This window comes from Triticum dicoccoides, chromosome 5B (assembly GCF_002162155.2).
Source record: "Triticum dicoccoides isolate Atlit2015 ecotype Zavitan chromosome 5B, WEW_v2.0, whole genome shotgun sequence".
NCBI lineage: Eukaryota > Viridiplantae > Streptophyta > Magnoliopsida > Poales > Poaceae > Triticum > Triticum dicoccoides.
The window spans coordinates 58,373,473-58,378,909 of record NC_041389.1 but is presented as its reverse complement, the minus strand read 5'-3'; the positions used below and the strand labels follow the sequence as shown (position 1 = coordinate 58,378,909).

The 5,437-nt window shown below is 45.2% G+C and overlaps 1 pseudogene; it reads right to left on the bottom strand.

Annotated features, from left to right (window-relative positions):
* Positions 1–2,849: 2,849 nt before the first annotated feature.
* Positions 2,850–5,437, bottom strand: part of LOC119309056 — a 13,620-nt pseudogene continuing 11,032 nt past the window's right edge.

Genomic DNA, 5,437 nt, shown 5'->3' with positions numbered 1-5,437 from the left:
AGGTGACGATCTATGCCACAAAGCTGACAAGCCTGAGGAGTGCCGCAACTGGAACAGCAAGCAACTGGGCGACTCCCTCCTGTGATAGTTGGCGCGTTGCCCCGCGAGGCCTGCGACGGGGAAGCCGGTGGTTTGCCACCTGATGGGGCCGGCTTCTGAGGTTTGCCGCGTGTGGCGGCGTTGGCGGAGGCGAAGCTGGGGGAAACACGGCGCGCCTTGATGCGCTGCTCACGCCCAAGGAGGCGCGCATAGAGCTCACGATGCGGGAGCGTATCATCTCGACCATGGACGTTCTCAATGAGATTATCATAATCATCATCGAGCCCATTAAGCACAAAGGTGGTGAAGTCCGCGTCCAGAAGTGGCTGAGCAACAGAGGCCAGGGTGTCAGCGAGGCTCGTCATCTTGTTGAAGTACTCCGTGATGCTGAGATCGCCAAGTTTGGTCTCATCCAGCTCGGTGCGTATAGAGTGCGCACGCGCCTGAGACTGAGAGGCGAAACTGGTGTGGAGGGCCGCCCACGCCTCCCTGGACGTAGCGGCGAAGATGACCATCGACGAAACACTCGGCGTGAGCGAGGACTGGATGGCAGATAGAATGGCCTGATCCTGCGCCACCCACGTGTGATATGCCGGATGGTGAGGAGGTGGGCACGGGATGGACCCATCAACATAGCCCTCCAAGTAGCGGCTGCGGAGGAGAGGCAGGACCTGCGCACGCCATGACAGGTAGTTGTCCGGCCCGAGCTTCACCGGTAGCAGGTGCGAAAAATAGAACGGCGGCGGCGCCGCGGTTTGAGCAGTGTACGCCTGCGCCAGTGATGCATAGGGATCCATGTACGGAGTCATCTCTGGACGAGGGATCATCGCGTAGGGGTAGCCGGGTGAGGGAGCGGCCAAGGCGCCCGGCGCTGCAGGAGCTGAGTCACCGTGCCCGGTAGCTACGGGGGCACCATACGGCGAAGCAGCCGTGCCCCCATAGGACTGCGGCAACGGCGCGGAGTAGTAGTGGTGCGGCGGCGGCACCGCCGTGTAGGGGTGCGGCGGCGGCGCAGCGGGGGCCGATCCCGGCCAGGGGTGCGGCGGCGGCGCAGCAGGTCCCGATCCCGGCCAGAGAGACGACGGTGGCGGGAGGGCTCCGTAGGCGCCGCACCACGGGTTGCTCGGCGGAGGAGGGCCGCCAGTAGCCGACTGCACCGCAGCGGGCGGGGCGGCCAGATCGTCCCCGAAGCCCGGCGCCGGCGGGGAAGCGGGCGGCGGCAGGGTGGCGCCGTACGCCGCCGCGAGTGGCCGGGAGGCCAGGAAGGGCGACATCGGGGCTAGGGCCGGCGCGGCAGCGGCGGCGGTCGAGATCAACGCGGCGGCGGCGGCGGCGGGAGGTGGTGCAGCGGAAGACATCGTAACCTAAACTGATACCATGTAAAACATAGGGTTTGGGGAACTGGTTCGACACCCTAAAACGGGATGTGGCTATCTCATTATATAAACGTACCAAGAGGTACAATACAAGGCATGTACAAGACTACGTATATACAGTCTAACACGTCCATCCGGCAGCCCAGTCTGTGGCATCGCTCTCGACACACTCACAGGGATGTTCCGCGACGCGGTGCAGCCGGTGTGGATGAACTTCTTTTACTGCTGGACGGAAGCGCGATCACCGTGCTCCAGCATGACGCCGGCTGCGCGAGGCTGCAGGTCCTCTGGGCTAGCGCCTGAGTGCACGTTCACCCCATCTCGCACGCTCGTTGTCAATCTCAACGACTCTGCTCACTAACGACGGGTAAAAGAGCGTCGAGCACCAGGTGGTGACCAATGCCGACCAGGACCTACTGTTCGTCGTGACCATCTACGCGCTGAACCGTTGCCGATGGGGATCCATGCTGGAACCAGAGGTTCAACCATGGGAGTACAACCAACATGCATGTAGTATTAGGCAGAATTCTTCACATGGGCATACCCAGGGGGTCGGCTGTCATTTGTTTTCACAAAAAATGCCCATTTAAAATTGTGAAATAAAGATATCCCACATAAGATTGAAAGTTGAGATTTGACCCTAATTATTCTTATTTGTAAAAATAACTCCCACCATATTTTATCCATTCACTGTAAAACAACAACTATTCTAGATCTTTTGTCATTATAAAAAAAATGCACACAAAAAGATTAAAGTACACTTTTTAGAAAAACTATATGCTTTCAAGTAGCATATGAGTATCGTAGGAATTACTAAATAATATTATCGTATATAAGGTTTTAAAAGAGAATAAATATATTGTTTGCCTAAAATAATATAACTAATAAAAATTCAAATTATTTTATTCAGCATACATCATTAATAACTATTTCTAGAGCTCTCTGGTAGATATTGTCCACTGAAATCGTCCCTTAAAAGTTGCGAAATATTAATTTCCCATATAAGATTCAAAATTATGAAAAAAAATATGTTGTACGCGCAGATGTGCAGGAGTGGCTACTTTGCTAGTTATTTTTAAAATCACCTTGAATTTTGAAATAGAAAATATTAACCGCACTAGCTAACTATATCTTTGATCAACAACATTTTGAGCACTATATATACCTTGAATTTCGTTTCAGAATTTCTATTATGTGACCAATGGAGATTAGGGCAACCCAGCTTGAAGAAAAATAAGTATATGTAGTGAGTGACCACATTATGAAGGAAGCAGGTGTTCGATGAAGAAGCAATCAACCATGTAATTGACATACTTTGATTATAAACATAACATTAAAGCGACAACAAATTGAAGCACACACAATGTTCGATCATACACAACACACGCACATGTTATACATACCAACTCTTTCATATGTAAACTGTAAGTAAGACTATCGAGGGTAGCTTGCGGACAACACAAACTCTTCTTCTTGACTATATTGCCTGCTCGTGTCCTCTAAGCTTGTCCTTCTTATAGGTGATGTATACCTCATTGCCGAATAACTCCCCTCATATGTTGCATCCCGAACCCGAAAATGCTCTTTGGGTCCTGGAAGTGCTCCTAGTGTCATCTCCACCGACCTCATAGTTGGTCGCTCCTCTGCTCTTAGCTTTATGCACGACATAGCTAGAGAAGCTACCACTTCAACTTGGCTACCTCCCTCCTCAATTACTTGTGGGTCTAGTATTTCTACCAATTTACCTTCTGCAAGTAGTTCAACAAATTGTGCAACTAGCCCATCACCGGTGGAGGATCTATATATAATTGGCATCTTCCTTGTAAGCAACTCAACGAGAATAACTCCAAAGCTATAAACATCACTTTTTTCTGTTAGACGGCCACAATAAAAGTACAGAGGATCTAAATATCCCAACGTTCCCTGCACCACCATTGTAATTGTTGTTTTATCTTTAGGAATGTACCTTGAAGCTCGAAAGTCAAACACCTTTGCTGTCAAATCATCATCAAGAAGTATATTGGTGGATTGTATATCTCTGTGTATTACAGGGACAGAAATACCCGAATGAAGGTAAGAAAGGGCCTTGCCAATTTCTGCTGCAATCCTTAATATGTCTCGCCAAGGTACCGATCTTAGTGGTTTCTTGTGAAGATAATCACATAGGGTTCCATTGGAAATGAACTCATAAGCCAACAAGGGGACTTCTGTCTCAAGACAACATCCAAAAAGCTTTACAATGTTCCTATGATTGATCTGTGAGAGTATGGAAACTTCATTTATAAACTCATTAATCTCACTCTTGACCACAATATTTGACTTTTTGATTGCAACAACATGCAAGTCTGATAAAATTCCTTTGTATACGGTACCATGCCCTCCACCACCAAGCTTACGAGTTGGGTGAAACTTGTTTGTGGCCTTTTCTAGCTCCCTTAGAGGGATGATCATCCTCTCTGCAATATCTGACCTATGAGATACCAATTTTTGCAACAATTGTCCACGATTTTGATTGAAGAACTTTTGTCTCAACTTTTGTTCCTTTTGATGCTTAAGCTTGCGGACTATTATCTTTGAGGCAAGAAACAAAATTAAAATAGTTGGGCCACTAGAAACTGATAAGCCAATGATTAAACCTGCAAAAAATAGACTGATGGGCACGTAATTAGCGTATGCGGTGACATGACTCAATAGTAGTTGAAGGAACAGATATGAGGTTGGACTCAGGGTTTGAAGTCTTGTTAAGAGGAGAGGTATCACCCAATTGACCAATAATCTACTAACTATACCATGTTCAAATTTCAAAAATATCAAAATCTAGCCAAAACTATGTCTCAAATTGAAGTGGCGCAACTAATAGGAGGGGTCAATATTTAACCCATGTAAGTCCGTTAACCAGCCACTAACCAAAATCGCAGGTGGTTCGCATGAGAAAGGACGCAGTTAATAGTATGTGTGGCTAGAAAGAGTGTTGGCTTCTATTTCCAAATTTTGAAATGTATTTATCTGTTAGTAGTAATGTAAAAAAATGTATGTTTCATGGCATATTTAATCATACATATATTCTTATAAGTTTCTTCTTTTATGCATCTTTAAAAAAACTTTCTTATTGATTGTGTTCTTTGCTCATCTATAAAATGACGGTATTCCATTCTTATATAATTGTGGGTTGCAACTGATTTATTTAGGAATTGTCTCCACTTGAAATAATGAAGAAATCTGAATTGTGTCTGCATCGCATAACTAAATTTGAGCTTATTTTTCATGCAACATACTCTATTTTTATGGTTCATGAGCTAATACATAGAACTAAGTATGAGAATATTCTTTGCATTAAGACAACAAGAGGGATTTTCCAAATATGATTGAGAAGGAACAATATCTTTTCACCTAGCTACTCCCTCCATTTCCAAAATGTCAGTATCTTTATGATTTCAATGTCAAACTTTTAAGTCTTACAAACGTGTAAAAAATATAGCAACACATGCGATACCAAATAAAGACATCTTGACAACACATTTCATAACTGATTTAATGAAGCTAATTCGTTCTTAAAGATGTTGGTATATTTTATATATACTTGGTTAGGCTTAAAGATGTTTTACTTAGAACAAAACTAAAAATTACATTTTGGAAAAGGAGGAAGTACGTGTTTAAAACTATTCTGCTTTATCTAAGATAGTTTATATACATGTTGATCCTAGGGAAAGTAAGAAGCAATAGTGCCCACCTGTGTTTATGGACGGGACACAACCATTTTTGTGGGTGGCATTTCCTTGGTATCCATGTGAGCACGTGCACTCGAAAGATCCATCCATGTTGGTACACTTGCCGAAGCATGGATATAACTGTGGCTGTTTACACTCGTCGATATCTACATAAAACATGAAAAATATTAAGCCAAGTTGACCATGTGAATCTATATTTTGGTTGACAAAAGGCAACATGCATGTTGAAAGGCTTGTCGTGGTAAAAACCTTTATCATACTCTACCGCGAAGCTGTTTTATTAGTATATGCACA